This window comes from Caretta caretta, chromosome 4, assembly GCF_965140235.1.
Source record: "Caretta caretta isolate rCarCar2 chromosome 4, rCarCar1.hap1, whole genome shotgun sequence".
NCBI classification, from domain to species: domain Eukaryota; kingdom Metazoa; phylum Chordata; order Testudines; family Cheloniidae; genus Caretta; species Caretta caretta.
This window is the reverse complement of record NC_134209.1, coordinates 33,413,947-33,437,916: the sequence shown is the minus strand read 5'-3', so window position 1 is coordinate 33,437,916 and position 23,970 is coordinate 33,413,947. Positions and strand designations below refer to the sequence as shown.

Below are 23,970 nucleotides of genomic sequence, written 5' to 3'. Positions count from 1 at the left end.
AAAAAAAAAGCAACAAGCTTCAACAAGCAAAAGGCTACAAGTCAAAACCTAGCCAACAAGCAACTCATAAGCCAATTAAGCCAAAACAAGCCCAATTTCTGCATTTTTTCCTCGGGTTTGGCATGCTGCTGCTCATGCTATTTGAAGCCACACCCACAAATCAAATCTACAACATGCTCTGAGTGCTTTGGAAGATGTTCTGTATTGCAGGTTAATGCTGTCAGTTTGACATAGAAACTGCCTCTCTGCTTTTATTAGCACTTATTTTATTGTTGAAGGGCATTTTATGACCCTTATATAGGCAAGTATTTACCACTCAATATACACATAGTAAAAATGAATATATAAAACTATACTTAAAAATACCTGTCACTGTTTTAATGCTCCTACTGTATTTCTATGAGCCGACTATATTTTTCTTGTTCATTCCAAGATATTCAGTCTGCCGACATTGGCCCTACTCCTACAACAGGATACACGTGGGCAGATTCTGTTGCAGAATCAGGGCTGTACTTTTTGACCGCAGGGTTCTTAACATCAAAATGCATAAGGTAAGTGTTCAGAGTTGTTTTCAAGTAATTAGTCCAATCAAGTTTTATTATAAATAATTAAGTTTATCTTTAAACACCTGCGAAGATCTCCAACTTCTCTCGTATTCAGATAATCCAACTCCATTTAAATTAATGGGAGTCTCTTCAGTGTTTTACATGTAAGTGTTGTAGAAGGTTTTATGATCTGCCCCACATGTTTAGAGCCCTGCACAGATACAAAATTTCAATCCACAGAGCTGCAGGACTCTACCGGGAACTGCAGCAGCCAAAGCAGCAGCCTGGTGGGCCGCCGCTGCCAGAAACCAGCGCCCCATGCAAGCAGCTTCTTCAGCGTGGCTGCAACACCGCCAGCCCTGTCCACTAGGGCGCACACCAGCCTCACCGGCAGCTGACCTTGGTCTCTCTAATGCGGTGGGCTGGGAGTGGCAGCCCGCCAGGTTGCTTTCACCTCTGCGGTTCACAGTAGAGCCCTGCAGCTCTGCAAGTACCAATTTACATCCAGAGATATACATTTTGTATCTGTGCAGGGCTCTACAGTCGCTTGTTTTTTTCCAGAGCTCAGACACTAGCTGTGACCCAGAGGAGCATCTAGACATACACAAGTGTGCCTTGGCAGGTTCAAAGGTAACACTGGCCTTAAAGACAGGTTTCAGAGTAACAGCCGTGTTAGTCTGTATTCGCAAAAAGAAAAGGAGTACTTGTGGCACCTTAGAGACTAACCAATTTATTTGAGCATGAGCTTTCGTGAGCTACAGCTCACTTCATCGGATGCATGCATCCGATGAAGTGAGCTGTAGCTCACGAAAGCTCATGCTCAAATAAATTAGTTAGTCTCTAAGGTGCCACAAGTACTCCTTTTCTTTCTACTGGCCTTAAAAATACTTGGCAAGCACCAGAAGTGACGAACAAAAATCATATATAGGAGAGGAGGAAGCTTGGAATGATGTCAAATAAGATCATTTAAGAAATTAAGACTTACCACATAAAGTTACATACAACTTTTAACAAAGTTAATTGTTGCTGATGTCTATATAAGTTATAGAAATAAAGTGAAGAAATAGGATTTTAGAAGTGCAGAAATAGATTTGGGACTAAAATAACTAGTGTGCCTTGTAATGAGGCACAAGTGAGGAACCTAGATAGTTCCATACAAATTAAACCAAGCAGCCCATCTTGCTTCAGAATCCCCATATTTGGACTCTCAAGTGACATATTTTGGACACTGAAGTAGCGTTAACCATATCACATGCATACCCTCATAGGACTCATAATTATACTTGGGAACGTGGTCTGAGCTCTGGGGGAAAAAAATGGCAGTTTAGAGTACACCAGCATGTACACAAGTTCTCTCTGGGTTCGCTGTTCTGCCACATCCTCCTCAAAACCAGCTTCTGTCTGTGATTCTTACCAGCTACTAGCACACTAATGATGGCCAAGTGGTTGATACTTGGGGAAAAGCTGAGTTATTTATTTCACATAAGTTAATTAATACTTTCAAATGTCTTGGAACCATCAAGTTGTGTGCATGGCTAATCTAGATCATGGTGGTACTTAATTACTGTTACCCTTGTCCTCCCTCTCCTTTCCCTCATATTTTTTGGTCTCTCTTATTACAGTCTCATTAGAAACAAGACACAAAATGAGATCACGCTTCTTGATGAAGGCTGTGATTCTTTTGTGTTTGCACAGTGCCTGGCACAATCAGTTCTCCATACTAATTAGAGCCTTTGGGCACTACCATAACACGGACGAATAATAATAAGTGTCTCAGTCTCCTTCCTGTTTGTTTTTTCCCCTCCTCATTTCTTTCCTGTGTCTTTTTGTTTCTCTGAATAAATTCAGTCATGCAAATACAGAAATCCACATGCTATGGGAGTTATTTGAATAGCACAGTAGGTGTATTTATTTAAACATATGATAATGCGGACAAACAGATCAGCACCTTGGTTTCTCGTTTTTTCATTTCTCCTGCTCTTTTGGATCCAGAAATAGACAGACTGTTTACGCCATGCAATTATGACAAGGTTGTTTCCCCACCCCTTAATAAAACTAACAATTCAGTACAAAATCCTATGTTAATGCAATGTTTGCCTAAAAATGTAAACACATGAAAAATCAAGAAATTCAAAATTACGGTTCCCACAGAAACTGTAATATGGCAACATTATATATTTGCAGTAATGTGCACAAGGGCAAAAAATTAACATATACAGCATTGTTATAGAAATATTAAATAAGCACAAACAGGCTGAGTTACGCTTGCCTTAAGATTCAAAAGTCTGAATTCCCAGGCAGGCACTTATGCATTGAACTTATTCAACTATAAAAAGTTGCATTAACTTAGTTGTTTGGTTTTTTTTCCAATAGATAACCACCACTAAAAAACTAAACTAAATGAAAAAGTGAATTATCCAAGCTTGACTCATGGTTTTTCACCTTTGCAGCCCTTTTACTGAGCAACAGGCCAATCAATAGATAACTTGCACATACTGAATTACAGAGAGGCCTCATTCTAAAATTCCAAGTAAATGAAGTAAAATATATGTACAGCTGTAAATTAAAGCAAATATGAAAGTCTCTCCCCCTCCCTCCCTTTCTAATATAAAAAAATAATTTTGGAGTAGGATGGAATTTCATTTTGTTATGCAGGTTCTAGTCAAAGTCAACTTTTTTTAGTCTAGTTTTGTATTTTTCCACACAATCATTTGTAAGGTCATACTCCTAAGAAAAAAGAATGTGGCTATAATTATTGGATGGAAGACTACACTGGGAAGCAGTAATTCTGAAAAGGTCTGTGGGGTTCTGGAGGTAATCAAATGAAATCAAACCTAGAGCAGTGGTTCCCAAACTTGTTCCTCCACTTGTGCAGGGAAAGCCCCTGGAGGGCCGGGCCAGGCCGGTTTGTTTACCTGCTGCAACCACAGGTTCGGCCGATCGCAGCTCCCAGTGGATGCTGTTTGCTGCTCCAGGCCAATGGGAGCTGCTGGAAGCGGTGCGGGCCGAGGCCTAGAGATGTCCTAGAGCAATGCTGTGGCCAAAATGGCTAATGCAATCGTTGCATGTACCATCAGGGAAATTTCAAATCAGAGTGGGAAGATTATATTATTGCTGCATTTGGCCCTTTTGCAACTGCCAATGGAATACTATGAGACAAGGTGGGTATGGTACTATCTTTTACTGGACCACCTTTTGTTGGTGAGAGAGAAGTTTTCAAGCTACTCTGGGTGTTCTTCAGGTATGGCAAAGGGCTGAATATGACCCTGAGTAGCTTAAAAGCTTGTCTCTCACCAACAGAGGGTGGTCCAATAGAATATATTAGCTCACCCACTGTCTCTCTCTAATATCCTGGGACTAACACAGCTACAACACTGCATAGTGGAATACTGTGTCCAATTCTGTTGTCCACAATTCAAGAAGGATGTTGAAAAATTGGAGAGGATTTAGAGGAGAGCCATGAGAATGATTAAAGGACTGAAAAACATGCATTTCAGTGAAAGACTCAAGGACTTGAATCTATTTAGCCTATCAAAGAGAAGGCTAAGTTGTGACTTGATCACAGACTATAAGTATAACATATAGGGAACAAACTTGATGAGGGCTATTCATTCTGGCAGACAAAAGGTATAACAAGTTCCTATGGCTGGAGGTTGAAGTTAAATAAGTTCAGACTAGAAACACCATGCAATTTAACAATGAGCATAACTAACCATCAAAAAAACTTAAAGGGTGTGGGTGGAGTCTCTAACCATTGGAAATTTTGAAATCAAGTTTGGATTTTTCCTACAAGATCTGTTCTAGGTCAGTGACAACTACTGAACTTCAAGCAGGAATAAATTCAGGGAAGTCCGAGGGCCTGTGTTATGCAGGAAGTCAGACAGCAGTCCTTTCTGGCCTTAAAATATGTCAATCTATTAATTTGTGAGGAACAGCTTCATTGAAAGAAATGCAGAAATTAATGGTAATGAAATGCACTGTTATTTCATAAGACTTACCCATACTGGAAGCTGTGGCATGACAATACAAACATTAGTAGGTGAGATGCTTTTATTTCTCAACATGCAATATATATAAATTTTTACAGCATCCATTTCTTAATACTTTAATCTGAATGCACTTCAAGCTTCGTGACATCCCTGAATGATTTCTATTTAGAGGAAAAACAGCTTAATTAAATTCTGTGAACCCAAGAATTCAAATAGACAATGGAGGTCAAAAGCAAGACGTGTTGCCTTGACAACACAGGCCAAGAATTGCCTTTGATATCTGCTAAACCTGACACTTGATAATGTAGTATAGAATACTGATGCATCTAGCTGCAAGTTTAATTTCTAATGAGAAGCAAAAGCAATGCCTATAAGCAAAGATAAAATCTCATGTTTGAAAAATGTGATGTAATTTTTAGTTTGATTTTTGCTTATGCCAATCAAGTAGTACTGAATATGACCTCTGGATGTTGGTGTCAAACTCAGTGCAAGATTGGTAGGGAAGTGTTATCTCCAAGGGCCCAGTATAATTCTTAGCAGTTTGAGGGTTGTTCAATGTTGGAAGTTAAGCAAGAAAGGAACTCCCTCCAGCTAATAAAGTTGGATAGTTTGCTGTAATAACTCAATCTTTGCCCACTGTCTCCTGAAGTGATGGAAAGGAATATACAAAGTTGTTAGTCCACCTTACCCAATACCTAGTAATTACTAACAAGAAAAGGAGTGGGAGCCTTGTGGAGGGGCATATGGAGGCTTGATATTGAATCCAGATATTTTAATTTAGGAATCTAGATTTCATCCAAAGGATAGAATCTCCAAATACCAACAAAAGCCACATTTGAATATCAACCTAAATCACCCATCCCCATATTGTTCTAGGGTTAAAAAAAAAAAGTAAGTTGTGCTAACAAACTAAAGAAGGTCTTGGGTAGATACAAATATGGAAAAAAAATCAATTGGAAAATTAAGTTGTGTATGGCATTTCAGTGAGTTATAACCTCTTAGAGAAAAAACATTGAAGTGAGCTTTAGATGGATGATTCATTTCTGAAGTAAATTTAACCACTGCAAAGTTATACATTTCTAATTGAAAGTCCAGAGAAAAGAATCAATTACATTTCTAGTCTTTGCTATTGACTCTCTCTGTGCTTTCCTTATTGAATCTGATTGCCACGGCCATCTAAGTAAGTAGCTTCATTATTAAGTTGTTTTAATAAAGCAGAGTGAATAGAAGTGGTCTTTCACGTGCTACTGAAAGGTAATTAGAAGGTCCAAATAAACTTGCTATGAAACAGGATGAAAAGTGTGTAAACTTGTAACAGCCTAAATTAAGGCTCACTGTAATATGTGGAAAATTAATCTAATGCACTATGTATTTCATAAACCCAGTCACAATTTTAGGAATGCATTTAATTAAGGGGGGAAGCATTTTTAATGCTTTTTAAATTATGGAAGCTTTTGAGATTTGATCTACAGGAAGATAGAAAACGTCGTGGCTGAGTAGAACCACAGAACCATTTAGTCCAGAGATTCTCAAACTATGGTTCACGGACAGTTCCCTGTAAGTGGGGCTGCAGCATGCCTTCCCAGCCCGGTGGCTGCTGCAACGGGAGAGAGATATCCCCTCCACGCCCCCCTTTCCTACATCCAGCTATGGCAGGGGAGGGAGAGATACTTCCTTTCCAGCCCGGTGACTGCCGCGACAAGGGAGATACAGCCTCCCTTCCCAGCCCGGTGGTGACAGGGGAGAGACACCCTACCTTCCCAGCCCAGTGGTTGCCGCGGTGGGGGAGAGACACCCCCCTTCCCAGCCTGGTGGAGAGATTTAGTGGTCCATGGTAGGAGTAGGTTATTTAATTGGGCCTTTGGTATTATTTTAATTTTATTTTATTTTTATTCACATTTAATCCAGAAACAAAAATGTGTGTTTCTTTAAATTGGTACCCTACTATACATAGTTTTAATGTGTTTCATTTTTCAGCTGTGTATGCATGGTTTTAGATTGGATGCAATTCAGCTAACCTACCTATTGTATGTATTGGGCATCATTGTCACATGGAAAGTAAAGTACTGACTGTACCAGAATCTAGTGCTTTTTCAAAAAAATGTAACAGTTATCAGTCCAGTAACTAGGGTAGTAGTCAATCCCCAGACACGGATTTGTGGTTGAAAACAGAACATTTGTAAAAAACAATAAATAATCAAATCAGTGATGGTGAGATCAGTAAAAAGTTCAAAATCGAACATGAGAGTACAGCAAGCCAACATACATCTGCAAAGGAAATTTTGAGTGCAGACCCTTGTTTACCAGGAACCAGTACGAGTACTGGTAATGAAAATTCACTGAAACACCGAAAACTGGTAAGACAATACCACTCAAGCTATATTAATGTAGGCTTCACATGGACTGGTGAACAAGATGAACCAAGGCCACAATGTGTGTTATGCTACGCAGTGCTGGCTAACGAAAGCTTGAAGGCTGCAAATCTCCAGCATCATTTGGAGACAAATCACACTGCTTTCAAAGATAAGCCTCCTGAATTTTTTCAGCGCAAACTGAATGAGTTGAAAAAAGGGAAAGTAACAATGTTTGCTCATGCAACAGTAAATTTAAAGTCCCCCGAAGCTTCATTTCAGACAAGCCTTTGAATCGCCAAGAATTTGAATCGGGGAGGCCTTACACTATTGAGAAAGAAATTATGCTGCCTGCAGCTAAAGAACTTGCCTTTATAGCGTGTGGAGAGAAAACGGCAAAGCAGTTAGATTGTGTGTCTCTTTCAAAAGACACGGTCATGCAGAATTCAAGATATGGCAGTTCATGTTAAAGACATTCTCATGAAACATGTGAACAATAGGTATTTTGCATTGCAGTTGGATGAGACAACCGATATTGTTGACTTGCAAATCTTCTTGTAGACATCAGGTATGAGTGGGAAGGGAAAGTACTAAAGATATTTTGTTTTGTCATTCAGTGCCAAGAACAACCACCTCCGAACAACTTTTCCAGTTACTAGATGAGTTTGTGAAGGAACACGGTATTGATTGGCAAGGTTGTGTTGGAGTATGTACTGACGGTGCGTGAGCAATGACGGGAAGAGACAGTGGGGTAATGGCTCGTATCCACGAAGTGGCACTTAAAGCCACATTGGTGCACTGTAGCATTCATCGAGAGACACTAGCTGCCAAGAAAATGGCAGTGGAAATGAAAGGTGTTTTGGACTCTGCTGTGGAAACCGTTAGTACATAATAGTACCTATGACTTCTCGGATATTTAGTGTACTGTGCAAGGAAATGGGTAGTGCTCATGTATTTCTTCTTCATAGAGAAGTATGGTAGTTATCAAGAGGCGAAGTACTTACTTGTTTGTTTGAGCTATGTTCAGAAGTACAGGAGTACTTGTGGCACCTAAGAGACTAACCAATTTATTTGAGCATAAGCTTTCGTGAGCTACAGCTCACTTCATCGGATGCATACTGTGGAAAATACAGAAGATGTTTGTTTTTATACACATAAATCATGAAAAAATGGGTGTTTATCACTACAAAAGGTTTTCTCTCCCCCCACCCCACTCTCCTGCTCGTAATAGCTTATGTAAAGTTTCAGAGTAACAGCCGTGTTAGTCTGTATTCGCAAAAAGAAAAGGAGTACTTGTGGCACCTTAGAGACTAACCAATTTATTTGAGCATAAGCTGTCATGCATCCATCTGATGAAGTGAGTTGTAGCTCACGAAAGCTTATGCTCAAATAAATTGCTTAGTCTCTAAGGTGCCACAAGTACTCCTTTTCTTTTAGCTTATGTAAAGTGATCACTCTCCTTACAATGTGTATGATAATCAAGGTGGGCCTTCTCCCCCTCCCACAGCCCCCCCCCCCAACAAACCCACTCTCCTGCTGATAATAGCTTATCTAAAGTGATCACTCTCCTTACAATGTGTATGATAATCAAGGTGGGCCATTTCCAGCACAAATCCAGGGTTTAACAAGAACGTCTGAGGAAGGGGGGCGGGGGGAGGTTACAAGGGGAACAAAGGGAAATAGGTTACCTTGCATAATGACTTAGCCACTCCCAGTCTCTATTCAAGCGTAAGTTAATTGTATCCAATTTGCAAATGAATTCCAAAAGAGTGATCACTTTAGATTTGTGTGTATAAAAACAAACATCTTCTGTATTTTCCACAGTACGCATCCGATGAAGTGAGCTGTAGCTCACGAAAGCTTATGCTCAAATAAATTGGTTAGTCTCTAAGGTGCCACAAGTACTCCTTTTCTTTTTGCGAATACAGACTAACACAGCTATTACTCTGAAACCGTTCAGAAGTACAGCTATTTCTAACAGACCATCCATTCCTATTCACAAGCTGTTTTAAAGATTCATCCTGGCTCTTGCAATTGGCTTACCTCTCTGATTTTTTCACATGCCTAAATGAGTTGAACACTGTGCTGCAGGGAGTTTCAGTGACTATATCGGGTGTGCAAGACAAAAATCAATACAATGATCAAGGAACTTGACTTGTTTGCTAGTCACGTAAAAAAGGATGATTTCAGCTCATTCCCAACATTGGAAGATTTTCTGTCTAAAAGTGAACTGGTTCTTGACAAAAAAAAAATTAAAAAATGACATTGTGGAACACCTTGTTGCTCTTAAGCAACAGTTGGAAGATTGGTTCAGCTTCTACTGGAAAGTAAACACCTGCGTATGTAATCCTTTCGGAACTGAAATTAGTGAGCTGCCCTCTGGTTTGTCCAATAAGGCACAAGAGTGCTTGTTGAAGCTTTCTTGTGATGAAACAATAAGGGAATGTCTTTTAAATTCTGACCTTACTGAGTTTTGGATTCAAACAACTGGAGAGTAACCAGAACTTCCAGATAAAGCAGTGCATTTTCTGATGCCATTAGCTACTACGTACCTGTTTGAGACAGGATTTTCATTCCTTACTGCCCTCAAGTCCAAATACAGAAGCAGGATGAATGGTGAACCTGTCCTAAGGCTCAAGCTGACAAAGATTACACTCAGCTTTCCTGTACTTTGCTCAGAAAATCAAGCACATCCATCACATCCAAGCACAGAAAGGTAAGACTATGGATATTAAAATACGAGTTGTGTGCTTTTACTAGTTGAACAAAAAAACCCATGATTTATCATTAAGTTTTTTTTTTTTTACATAGAGCTTTTATCCAAAGCACTTTACAATAGTTAGCTAACGGCACAAACAACATTTGGAAAGATCATTAAGCGGTCCACTGAGACCCTCAGCAATTTTCAAGTGGTCCACATACAAAAAAGTTTGAGAACCACTGATTTAGTCCATTCCTTTGGAGTTGGATCTTGCTATTCAGCAAGTACACTGTTCCTAAATGTACTATAGTAGTTAAGTTCCAGCTACAGTTTAGATCTGTATCACTCTTAAAGGTGACCTGTAAAATAAAAGCAACTGCTCTTGTGCCCTTTCTTGCTTCTTCAATATATATAAAAAAGCCTAAATAGCTCCTGTCAAGACAAAGGTTTTGTTTTTTTCCCCTGGTATTCAGGTCTTTAGATCCTGGAAGATTTCACAGCAACTCAAGAATTAGTAAAATTTTTCCATCCCAGAGGACAAAGCGGAGCAATTGAGCGGAAAGCAATTTTGAGTCAGATCTTCTAACACACTTCAGTTTTTGTTAACACCAATTTTCACCAATGTCCAATTAACACTTGGAGGAAAGGATATTGTTGCTAAAAATTCAGCACACTTGACCCCTTTAAAAAAAAAAGTGTGAAAGCTCACAGTACACACTCCTTGACGCTCCCAAGATGACTTTACTGTCCAATCATGGAAGGACAAACTTGATATTCTTGATCTTATTAATGTTAAAAAAGAAACAGGGGGAAATAGGGTTGGGAGGGGAAAAAAAGCCTTTAGCTTTATAAAGAATCAAAAAGGGCAAAACCCCATTTTAAAAATATTCTTTGCAGGTCACCTTTAAATTCATTTATGCCACGTGCTCCAACAATACTATATGACAGATTATGAAATGAAGAACTCCTGTAACTAGACTAAACCTTCCCTTCTACTACCTTCAGCTGCGACCATGAATTATGAGTATACCTCTTCCTTATTAGGTAGAAAAGAACAGGTCATCTTTTATATCCTTTTACTGTATATAACCCTTATATGTATACGAAAAAATAATGAGGTCATTTCTCCGTCTTCTTTTCCCCCAAAACTAAATTTTTTAAACTTTTGAACTTTTCCCTCATACAATACACCTTTGATACTTGTATCAGCCTGATTTCTTCTCCTACATGCTATTGCTAAAGCCTGCTTAAGTTAGGTAGCCAAAATCATACACAATATACCAGGTGTGATCTGAATAAGGCCATTTAGAATGGTCCTAAAGGATTTTTTTTTTAAATACAACTTAGTTCCTTGTCGACTTCAGTGAAACCAGGATTTGGCCATTTGTGAATATTTATCTTTCAACGCAGTTGTTATAATGTTATTTAAATACCGTTATTTCTCCTCTCAGAACTTCCCCATAATTCCAAACATCTAACCTCCTGTGAACTCACTGTAACCTATCTGTAAGATCTTTGAACCTTCCACGAACATGAATTTCTTGGGAAAATTTTGAGAACAAGCAACTTAAGAACCACACATAAGTAGATTCCTGTATTTGATTGCATAGTTAACACAATTGTGTGCAAATCAAGTAATTGCCACATGGATGTCTAATTATTTGCATGCACAAACTTCTGATTTCTACATGCAGATTCTGTAATTGCACTTCCACATTTATACACATACCACAGGACACTTTCTGAAAATTTGGCAGCATACAACCAGGTCCATTTTTCAAATCATCCACAAAATCTGATATACCAAGGTGGAGTTGTGTTAGTACCCAAATCTGTTTGATTTAATTGTTCCTCCTTTCCATGATGGTTTACTGTCATTAAGCAGAACTCTGGACCTTTCAACTGTTGATCTCTCCCACTATCTCAGCAGTGATGCATATTTTATCTTGTTCAAAAATGCTGTAGCTTATCAAACGCTTTGATTAAATGCGAGTAAAAAGACTTTCATATCCCCCTTTTGTCTATATTCTAGTTCTATCTCCTGGCACTCAGTCTGAAACAAAATTTTTCGTGAATCTGTGCTAATGAGTGTCAAAACATCCCATTTCATTCAAGTGACAATGTCACTAGTAAAATATTTAAGTAATTTTCAGTGGACGGATGGAAGGCATGCTTACCAATACATAACAGACTCACCCATGATACCATTTATATAAATTGAGTCCTAACCGTCTTAGGGTTTGGGATAATGTGTCATCTAAATACAGCACAAATCAATTAGAGCTGCATAGCAAGACCCATAGTGGCCTTTAAGATGACGTCTTTCACCCGTGTGAGGCTCTCGGAAGCACCTATTTTACACACACACATGCTTTACCAGGCAGGAAAAGTGGGATAGCCTTCTGAAAATGAAGGTTATTCATTGTTCTAAAAATTGTTAGGTTTTAGGTTATTCAACTTTCCTTTGATAGCTTATCCCACAGACCAGACTCCCTAGACTGAAAATACTTCATTTTACAGCTCCTATGAATTTCATCCTAGGATGTGCTACTTGGATTTTCCCAGAGAAGCAAAGCTTTCTTGGTGGGTCTATGCATGGTGATGCCATTGCTGATGTTTCTGGGTTCTGATCCAGAAAAGGTCTGGATAATGTGGATCAACACAATGAACTAGCAAAAGACAACAGAATAAGGATTTAAACAGAGAAGAGAGATGCTCCTGGCAACCTATCCCAGCGGAGAAGTTGTCTACAAACACAAGAGCTACTAAACTGCTTCCACCTTCAGTCTCAGCCACAGCAAGTTATAGCAATCCATTCTGAGGTACAATAATACACTCTACACGTAGGGCTGTTCCAGTCAATCTCTAAAGAGAAGGGGCATCACAACCGTAGCATCCTAAACCTGCTGCTCAAATAATTTCAAGACGAGTCAACCGGTTTTGGTTGTTTTCCTCCCCTTCCTCCTATTTGGTGTATGAGCTTCAGTTCCTTAAGTCATCCGCCTGAAGCTGAGGCGGAAATGAACTTGAGATAGCACAGTAATCAATCTGTAGAGGAAGTACAAATGGGTAAGGAAAAATTATCTTGGAAGCTGGTGCCTGGAAACTCTGCCTAGAAAGTGTGAAAAGCAGAGGGAAATCATTGGTCCAGAGTGTTGAATAGAGTAGGAGCACAAATCTATTGCAGACTCCAAAATGAGGTGTTAATGTGGTGACCCTCATTTGTGACTTCTGCAATCTCTATGCAAAACACCGAATGACAGTATGCAGAGCACTTAAAAAAAAAAAGTAAAATGAATTGTGTTTCAAACAACAATCTAATTGAAAATTCCATTAACAAAGAATATTGCAGTAGTGATAGATTACAGATTAATCAGAGGCCATTAAAACGCTCTCCTGTGGTGCTAATGATTCATTGGTCTTCCGGTGAAAAATTCAGCAAGATCTCCTGCTACTTAACTTGCATACAAGTCACTTAAGAAAAGGAACATTTTTACCAGCTTTATCACAAGTTGTGTGCAAGAGGAAATATCATACCAAGAGGGGAGTGAGTTCATAGCCCCCCACCCCAGCAAAGCTAGATGTGTGCATGCACACACAAAAAAAGAGGATGCTCTCACTACACAACACTGCAAAGAATGCTGAATTCCGTTACCCATTTCAACAGTGCAGCAGAAATAATGGTAATATTGGAATTTAGCTCATATCGGAGTTGAAATGGTTGGGACCACAGCTGCCAACTTTCACACGGTAAATAAGCATCCTGACTTTCACAATAAGCCCAAAATCAAGCTAATCCTATTTAAAAACAAGGTCAAAACAGGCCAATCCCTAAGAACCCTGACACTCTATGTGACTAGATCCCCCCAGAGTGCAGTCTGGGACTGTGGTGGGCCTGCTGTGCACCCGACTCGCTTCCCTCCTTCCCCCTTGCTCCTGCTTGCTGGGAGCCAATTAAAAAAAAAAAAAAGAGAGAGAATCAACAAGCCGAACAAGCAAAAAAACTAGCCAACAAGCAACTCACAAAACAATTAAGCCAAAAACAAGCCCAATTTCTATGCTTTTTTCCCCCGTGGGTTTGGCATGTGTAGTTGGAACATGTGTGTTCAGTTTATATTTTCTCTATTTACCTAAACTCTAGAGGAGGTGAGCATGAGTGTGCGTATTTGCATTTTTTAAAAATCCCTTCACTAAGGCAATGCACATTTGATTGTGGTAGCTGGCTTTTTAATAATTAAAGACATTTAACCAAGTTGCAGTTGAAATATTTTTCTCCAATCTAATTTACAACTCTTCTGGGTACAACTTCCTTGCACAACTAAGTAAGAGTACACTGCTGGCTACCGTGATTTGTTTTCCCCCTTTTTTTTCTCCCCAGTCTTATACTTCTTCACACAGTCTTAATTATGCAGCCAAACAAGAAAACATTTTGTGAAACTGCAGATTACGCAATTTGTGGTAACTGCAAATGTGATTCCAAAAAAAGTGATGGCAATGACATGAAGAGAGATGGTTTGATCTCCCAGGCACTGCACTACCAGAAAAAATGGGGATGGTAACATGAAAACACAATATTCTATTTCCAACATCAAGAATGGAGATACTTGTATTTATTCATTTTTCCCTGCCATTCATGAATGTTTACACTTGCAAATACTAGCTTACCAGTAACATGAATAATAAAAGTTTACACATAGCTAGAGATAAAAAAAGCGCACACACAATGCATGGTTTACCCAATAACAGTATAAAGGCAAGTGCCTAACAAAATTACCATTGTACAGACAAAGTACAACACCCATACTACATGACGTCAATTCTTCACTTCCACTCAACATAAACTCGATAATGACACTGAATTATGTGTAGAATGTGAATTGTGGCATGACCTAATGCTCTAATTTGTGGCATATTCATCTCATGTGTGTTTGTGGTGAACAAGGAGGGGCAGAATTTACATAATTGAATCACTTCTAAAATGCTACACATTTTATCACTGGTCACAGGGTACACTGCTCACCACTTGCAGTGCCTCCTGCTGGTCATTCTGGGTATTAGCTCATTCAGCTGGTGCCCTCTGCCACAGTTTGCACACCATCGCTCCAACTCTCTATCCAGCCTGCAGCCCCGCTCTCTGCCTCAGGAACCACAGAGTCCTCTCCATCACTCAGCCCTCCAGCTAGGTCACTCAAAGTTCCCCCTTCTGGGGTATAGTTCTTAGCAGTCTTAGGCAGTCTTCCCACTCACTGCCTTGATGCCACTCACACAGTAGCTGGTAGGGAAACCTGGGCCTGCCATCTTTTCTGGGTTCCAGCCCAGAGACCCTCAGCTCAGCAGTCCAGGCTCTCTCTTCCCTCACTGCTTTTTCCCTGTGCTGCTTTGCACCACCAATTCCCCTCCTCTTTCTTGGTCTAACGGTTCCCAAAAACCTCCACCCTCTTCCCAAGCAGTGACTGCAGACAACACACCCTGCAGTCTGAAACACTCTTTTCCCAGCAGCATTCACTGCTTTCAATGTCCTGTCCTTGTATCTCCTGCCCAGCTAATTCTTCCACAGCTGGTCTCCCTTACACACTCAGAAGACTTACTTGCCCACCTGATTCCCCTCAGTTGTGCCCTGTCAGATTAATTAGCCTCCTCCTTGGCCATCATTAACTCTATTGGCAAATGAGGGGGGACACACCATCCCAATCACACAATTTCTTTTCATTTCAACAAATGCAATCCTTATCATGAAGCTTAATAGCCAGGCATGCTGGAGGCAAGAAGAATGAATAAAAGGTAACGAGCCTTAGTAGAAGGATAGGCTTAGATAGAAAAAAATTTACCAGGCTAAATTCTCCGATTCTTTGAACCATTCTATTCTAATTGATTTTTATGTCAATAATAGAACAAAAGGGAGAAAGAAGCAGCATTTTAACTGAGCTGAGCTTAACCTTAAGCAAAGAAAGGAACTGAAAATACCCTCCATCAGTCTTATATTTAAGAGACAGGAACATAATTAATTTTAATAGAGTTACTCCATTTGCACTGATTTTCTTTGACACTGTGGTGGCTGATGTCCCATGTACTGTGGGCTACCTCCAATACAGTAGCTTCCACCGTAGCAAAGGACTTCACTTAAACGTTATTACTTTGTGTTAATGGAGTGGAAAGGATAAGGAGAGCATCTTTACTTTTAATTTCACCAATAGCTCAGGCATGAAATGCTTATCACAAAGGTATTCTGCTATCTCACAGGATAGCATATGCAGTAGGAAGGTACCGAGACATGCTGTAATGAAGGCTGGAGCTATGTCCGATCTTCTGCACAACTGCTGATTTATGCACAACAAAGCAACACAAGATCTAGTTAGTCACACATAGTTTCTTTTCACTACAGTGATTTTCCTCGAATCCAGTCACTGGTTAATTTGATCCTTTATTCAAAACCACAAAAAATCCCCGGGGACCAAATAATTTATTTTTATCGCTGTTGATAGATCTATTTAAATAAAATGATACCTGTGTAAAGCTATCACTTTTCTCCTTGCTGCATGTACAAATGTAGAGTGTAAAATTTACATATCAAGAGAATCATCTGAAAAAATAAACTCCTGATGTAATATAATATAAACAAACCTCTTCCACTCAGTCTAAGCAGATAGTGGTAGGCTTTCCAGTGTTGTGCTGAAAATGCCTGAGACATCATTAACTTGAAAAAAATCTCATTTCTATCTGAAATCTCTATGAGGTAGATGACTGAAAGAAAGTAGAGAAACCACATTATTCTCCCCCACTCCCTTTCTTGCTTAAACTTTTGCATATATATGTTTCAGTGCTTTGTTGGATGGGCCCTCTGTGTATCGTTAATTTCATGGTTTCCCCTTGTCATAGCCAGTTTGTCCTTGTTGAAAAGACCCTTACAATCATAACAGCAGAGCAGAAAAACTCCTGTCAATTTATTTTTAAAGAACTTAAATAAATAAAATAAGACATCATATAGAAAGGCGTACAACAAGAAACTGGTTTTTTTGTTTTTTTTAAAACATTAGGTTACACACACACAAGTTGACAGCAGGCCTTTAACAAAACCCGAGATTGACAGCCCAATGAAAGAACTGACTGAGGCCAGTGAGAACCGGTCATGAGTCTTCTGTCAACACCACATGCCAAAACCATGAGCCTCAGAATTGACAACCCCTTCTGCTCAGCCCAAAGAATATTAAAAATCCGCAAACCTAACTTGTAATAATAATCAAATCAACCAAGCAAACGAAACAATCCATGTAACAAAAAATATCCAAAAGCTTTGCCCTAAAAGAGGAGAACTCCTCTTAGAATTCCCTATGGACTTTGCTATTGCTACTGATTTTATGTGGAAGATGTGTGGTAATGTGCAACAGTATAAAACACCCAAATAAGATCCTATCCAAATTTAAGCTGTGCAGAGAGAAATCATTCCATTTTGTGGAGCGTGTTGATATTTCAAAATATGGATTCAAAACAAAACCTCAAAATTTTTAAATTCTCTACAAAAGGAAATGGAGCCATGCCTCTGGGACAGTCTGCCTAGTAGGCCACCCTAGAGGTTCATGTCCAGGAAGCCATTGGCCGTTGAGGAGCTACAAGCCTAGGAGCGGGGCTCCTCGATTCTCAGCTCCTTGGCTGCCCATCAGACAGGCTATCCAGGAGCCCGGCGGCAAACTGGTAGGAAGCCAGGCAGATTTCTGTCCAAACCCTGCCGGACAGGCCGGATTTCATTAGAACTTCATCAGAATCGAATAGTCTCTGAGAAATTTCAATGAATCAGCAAACTCAGACCAAAAAAAATGTTTCATGAGAATTTTTCTCACCAACTGTAATCCAGAGACCTCTATTTAGCAAGATCACCTGAGCCACCACTGACATGTATGGGGACAGAGGCAGTCTCTCTTGTCAGAAGTACCTAAACGTTCAGGGTCTGAGCTAAAGCTAACTGCAATCAATAGAAAGAGACCCCTTTTGACTTCAGCATGTTCTGGATCAGGACCTTAAAAACCAATAATCAGAACCTTACGTTACACCCAGGAGTGAATATGAAGCCTAAGGCAGTCCCCAAAGCGCTGCTATAATATTCTTCTTATAGCCACTGCCAGTAAGAAATGAACCACTGTATTGTGCACCAGCAAAGCATCTGATTTGTTTTCAGTGGAAGCCCTTTGTAGATCACATCATTAGATAATTTGATCACTGGCTAGAGGATTTAGCCACTTATTTAATAAGGAAGGACAAATTTTCCAAAGAGAGTGGAGAAGGAAGAGTAGTTTAATGAAACAACCAAAATTTACACTTTTCAGACATTGTGACTGACATTAGAAGCACAATCACATACAACAGCTGGGTAAATAATGAAAATATAATGCAGAGGTATTTTGTTTGAAAAGATTTAGTGAAGTTCATACCTCTGCAAATATTTCTGAATTACTTGCTCACCTTTATAAGCAATGAATATAATGGACTAGTTAGTCAAATGACTTTTTTAAATAATGAAATTAGCTGACTGACTTATTCAATGAGGGAGAAATCCCTGCCCCGCTGAGTCAATATATGATCTGATCAGTGAGATGTACAATATAGGAAATGGAGACTGAGTCGCAGCAAAAACCACTCACATGCTGCTGCTAAATTAGATTCAACACCCTCCACTCCCATGTTTTGGCTACGGATGTTGCACTTAAACTGTAACTTGTTTTACAACTTAGACATTTTCTTATCTCTTTCAGCGCAAGGTTTTCTTTTTGTGTGTACATATTAAATATGGAAATTCATATTCTTTGTAAATATGTAAACAAATGGAACCTGAATGATTACTTTGGGGGCATGACCTTGCTTTCCAATACACAGTGTCCATTTCCATATCATAGAGGGCAACACTGACCCCTGGTATATCAACTGAGGAAAAAAAAGCACCACAATGAAAATGGAAAAGGAGGTGAATTAAGCTATATGTGCAGCCAGGCTGAAGGAATGTGTACAGGAATAGAGCAAAAAGGTGACTGTCATGCAAAGAAAAGCTAATTTAAAAGACTGCTAACATGAATCATTGACAGTTACACAAAAAATGCATTCAGTGTGTTTTTCCTCAGTAAATTTCATGAAAAGCCAACAAATGAAAAGCCAACAAGTTTGTAAGAATACAGAATTTGCAAAGCTGTATCAGACCACTGGTCAATCGAATAATACCATACCTTCAGCATGGCCTAATGTGAGATGCTTCTGGAAGAAATACTCTACAATGCAGCTAGCCAACTGCAAAATTCAGTACACAGGGGTAAAAATAAAATAAATAAAAAATTGGGATTATTTTCATTTTCATATTGGGATAGTTATTATTCCTGATGGATGAGTTTTCAATCACCCTTTCTTAGCATGCAGAATTATAAATTATATTTTGACAAATTTATCAAGGGCTTGTTTTAAAGGCGGCATCTGGGTTGTGCCTGTCTTTTTATTACACAAACAGCTGGGGGAACTATGGGCAGCAGTACAAAACCCCCAAACAACTGAGTATGCAATTCCTGTGCTTCAACCGTGACCTTCACCAGATGCTTCAGAGGAGAGCACAAAATGCCATAATTCACCTTATTGTACATTATTATTCCATGATGGGACATTTCTTCAGGAGCCCAGTTGGTGATCAACTAAATAATCAACTTTGAAGTAGGAAGACTGAAAGCCCAAAGTGCTTTTAACAATCTATGGCCACAAAGACATCCCACAAATTAACTACATACATTAAAAGCGCAAGGAAAAGAACTCTCAACTTTCTAATTTAAGACACATGGGCCTCCCTGAACGGATTTAGAAAAATCTATTTTCACATGTCAGGAAATATGGGACTGAAACCACGTCTCAGTGTTCAATAATTTGAGTTCTAATATGGGGCTCTTATACATTACGCATAAAAAAACCAATCAATCTTATTTGTGCCTGTAAAATGCCTGAAGTCTGCATGACATAAGTCTGCCAAGACAAAGCCCATTGCTCTACTTCTCACCCTAGTATTCTTTGCCACAGTTAAGTAAAATTAGGGGAGCTTAGCAGGCAAACTGCTTGCTCCCTCTGGAGAAGAAAGTGCCTCATCTCTTACAACTTGAAGCTGCTCCAAATTAACCTCAGGGTGTTTTGGCCCCAAGTCAACCCAGGGTACATGGTGCAGAAAGATGGCACAGAACCATCCTCCTCACCTCTTCTCAGCTGTGTCACATGTGAACACTATTCCTCAGAACTAAGCCCACAAGGCCCAGTTCTCCACTACCTTGTACCTTGCATATTTATTTACACCTCTCCAAAGGGAGTGCCAAATCAGAACGCTAGCATTTTATACCTACTTTGTACAGGTATATAAGTGATGGCACAAGGTGCCAAGTAGTGGAGAATCAGGCCTGTGAACTGTAATAGGATATTATGGTTCTGTCTAGCATCGGATATTACACTTTTCTGATCAACTCATACATTATATGAGATGTAAAGATTGAGTATGAAATATAATGAACTTTGGAGTTCCTGTTCTAGTGACTTGGCTGATGATCAAATTGTCTCCAGTTCTTCCTTAGGCACTTTAAGAGGACATGGGCATTAAAATAATCCACAGCAATCAATGAATAAATAAATTAGCCTTTCTTATTTTAAGTTACTTTAAACTTCTTGACTACAAGTCAATAAATAATCACTATGGAGTAATTTTAAAAAACTCCATCTAAAGTTGTCACACAACTTTTCTCAATTGGTAAATTTGACATCACCTGCTTAAAGCCGACTGAATTTGGCATTATGAACAAAGTGCAAGGCAGCTGAAGAGATGAAACTATTGCTATTCAGCTTCTAATTCTCCACATCAACTATGCCAGCCTTTGGGCTAAAGTAGAGGGTACAGCTCATCTTTGTCACTTGAGCAGTGTTTTCAGGTTGACAAATCTATGTAAATATGGGTCACACCACACCGGTTCTGTCCCATTCCAGCATTCCGGGACGACTTATCTGGAGCAATCACAGATACACAGCCTGTGGTGCCCAAGGGTTGCAGAGGTTCCCCTCCCTGCCCACAAATCAACTGCAGGCTCAGCTGAGATGCTGTAGAGGGCACTGCACTGACCTGTATGTGCTTAGTTTATATTTAGATCTTGGAGACAGATGATAGGCAAGAGACACACAGAGAGAGTTAATTTAGTGCCTCTCAGGCAGCATCTAATCATGGATCTAAGTAGTGACTGCTGTGCTTTGGATTGAAAACTGATATGAAGGTTCTCCTCTGCAAAGGAGGAGATTGAAGTTTCCTGACCTCTGATCTTTGAAGCGGTAAAGAATGAGATGTCCTCTGAATTTCAAGCCAGGTGGCATGACAGGAAAAATGTGTGCTGCCACCGCAGTCTAATCATGGACCGTTAGATGCTCTTCGCCATCAGCATTTTAGCATACTTGGCTAGCGATGCATGAAGTAGGCCACCTCTGAAAATGGGTTTTCTTGCCCTATGTCCGGCACCCGTATAACCAGGGCCATAAATACTTAGGCTGTTCAAGATCTTCTATTTTTTTTTAGAATGATTTATTCACATAACTAGGTTAAAATTGCAGCTGTAATTCAGACTGGGGATTGAAATGCTGCCTGGCTTCAAGACACTTGGGAGTTATTATCCTGTTAGACTACAGGCAGAACAAGCCCCGTAACTGGATTTGCTGACAGTTGTCCAAGAAAGGTTCCAGAACTGCTGTGTTAATTTATCGGCCTTGATTTGAGGAGGGAGAGTGCACAAATTTATTCAACTCTTGTGACTCTCACGATCTGACATTCTATCAATTCCCCCCTGCCCACCTTCCAATCTTGAGGTTTAAAATCTAATCACCACCAAATATAATGAATTTGAATGCAACAATATTTGCCATTTCCAAACCACCTGAAGCATTATGGCTGAGTGAAAAAAACTTTGTTGCTGCCAAATAAGATAAAACACTCAGTGCCTCAGAGATAACAATCCTGTTTACAAAATGCATTAGGTATTGGTTTCAGAGTGGCATAGGAAAAAAGTATATTGTATTAAAGAGGAGGCATTTGCTTCAAGATATCATGCACACAGTCCTCTCTAATGTTCAAGCCACATCACATCCAGCAAGACGATTGCTTTAAATGTTCATAATTTGAACACTGCATTCCATTCCATGACCTGTTTATCTCTGTCCGACACAATCCTGCCACCACAAAGCCAGCTCTGAAAGTCAAAATCACTGTTCATGAAAATATCAAGGAGCAACAAATTGCTGGAATTCTATTCACTCTCTTGTTTAGCCTATTGGGTTTAGTTACTGGAGGTAAGAATCCACACTATCGCCCTAAAAAGTCTTTTCAGGAAGGAAGGAAATCTAAAAGAACACCTATTCTCTTCTAGGCAGAGAGACAATATCTATTCCGCACAGCTACTGACTAAGTATAATGAGCTGGAATGTGAAATAGTCTATGACACTAGACCTGGGAATACCTGTTTAGGAGAGCTGAAAAATCAAAGGACAGCCAAATCGCTTACCTACCATTAGCTGCCTTCACTGCTTGTCAGTTATGTTATTCGAGAAATAGGTGAACAATAGCATCTCCCTCCCCTTCCCCCACAGTGGTATGAGAGGAGCCGTACTGATGTGATTACAGCACATTACAGAAGTGGGCCAATCAGCTCTTTTCATATTTCTTGTTCCGGTTTGAATAATGCCCTAATATTCACATCAGTTATCGCTCACAGAATCTAAGTGCAACGAAGCACAGTAGGCAGTGAAGGCTGATAACTTCTGAAAGTGGGTAGAGCCAAAGTTACTTTCTCAGAGCCACTCTGTAGTAGGGGGATTAGATACTACAGCAGCTGATTTCAAACAAGGCAGGCTTTAAGTAGCCTTCACAGCTCCATGGCTTTTTACCTTATGCAACCATTTCAGCCATGTTGACAGATGGCCTCAGTATGTGGGGCTTGGGGAGTATTTTTTATTTTTTGCAATGAAGTATGAAGAACACACAGAAATTGTGATTCAACCATGAAGAAAATGAGGGATAGCTGTATTTCTGTGTATCATTATGTGCGCCTCAATTTGCCTGCTGTATATTGTTCTGTTTGACTGCATGGCATTAAATCAGAGCATGTGTGGGGAGGGACAAAACACATAGATAAAGAACTCCAAGGAAAATACCACGGGTCCTTGAGAGAGTGTGTGAGCTAGTCATTAGGAAATAGCTATCTGGGTTACCAGTCAGGGGACAGGATCTTCCCCCTTGCCCCGCAAGGCCAAAGACTAAGATGAAAAGAACATTAAGCTATTAACCTCCTCTCACCCAGCCTTCAGGTGAACAGTTAGGGGGCAGGCAGTAGCTTCTCTGGGACAAATACAGAGAGGCAGAGCATGAAGCAGGGCTGTGGAATTAAAGCACAGGTTCCGTAGGACATGCCCGAGACAGCTGGGCTCACCTAAGATTTGAGAGAGGTGATGAGCTGCAGACAAGCCCCAGACATGAGGATCTTTTGGGGGTTTAACCCTTTCTCCCTGCTTGCTGTCTACCTTTGGGCAGAGGAATAATAGGCCTGTTTGGAGTCACTTTAATCAGTCAACCGCTGGCCAGAAACACCTAAAGAGGAGTTTCTTGCAGGTAACATCTGCATTTGGGCCTGTCACATTTACAAAGCTGGAAACGGGGAAGGGGGCATCCTAGGATGCCCCTTTCCGTGTGGTAGGGCTATGGGGTTCCAGCTCAGGAGAGGTGAAGATAGCAAAGCTTGTCACATGAAGGGTGCACTCGAGAGGGGTTGCAAGTGGGTATAAGGCACCGCTTGCCCTGTAGCAGTGATAAGGTGGTGAGAATAGGGATTGTTGTAGCCCAGTGATCCAATCTTAAGTGGGGAGAACCATGGAGTTCCACTCTGGGAAGAGTACAGTTCAAGGCCTGTCACTTGAAGTACATAAGGGGAGACGGGGAGAGATCACAGGTACAGCTCACCCATGAGCTGTCACAAACCTCAAATAATTTTTGAAGGAAAAATTGGTCCAGATAATAAACAGGCAACTTCATCACTCAAGCTGCAAAAATTTTGCTTCATTTCATTTAGAATTCGTTGTCTACAATCCAGAAACCTGGGTGAGTTTGTACAAAGCATACAAATTTCAAACGCAGCTTTCATTCAGACACCTGCTCCTTTAACCAGAGGTGGTGAACATTAATTTATGTTACTTACACAACTCTTCCAAACACACATGCTTTCTGGGATAGATCTAATGGGGCTTCAACTCATTCGCAGAGAAACACTCAGCTGGACATTGTAGAGGTACACAGCAGCTGTTCAGTAGAAGAAAACATTTGTGCATGAATAATTAAATAAAACACACACAGTGGT

General features: G+C 40.0%; 1 protein-coding gene across 3 annotated transcripts in view; it reads right to left on the bottom strand.

The window, feature by feature from the left end:
* GRID2 (glutamate ionotropic receptor delta type subunit 2) overlaps window positions 1–23,970 on the bottom strand; it is a 1,039,989-nt gene that overhangs the window by 782,464 nt on the left and 233,555 nt on the right. Inside the window, exon 1 of one of the 3 annotated variants that reach the window (XM_075127526.1) lies at window positions 23,812–23,912. The exons of the other annotated variants lie outside the window; for them this stretch is intronic. The gene's annotated coding sequence lies outside the window, so the exon portion shown is untranslated. Of the gene's footprint in view, window positions 1–23,811; window positions 23,913–23,970 lie in introns of those variants that run through there. 3 annotated transcript variants of the gene reach the window in all.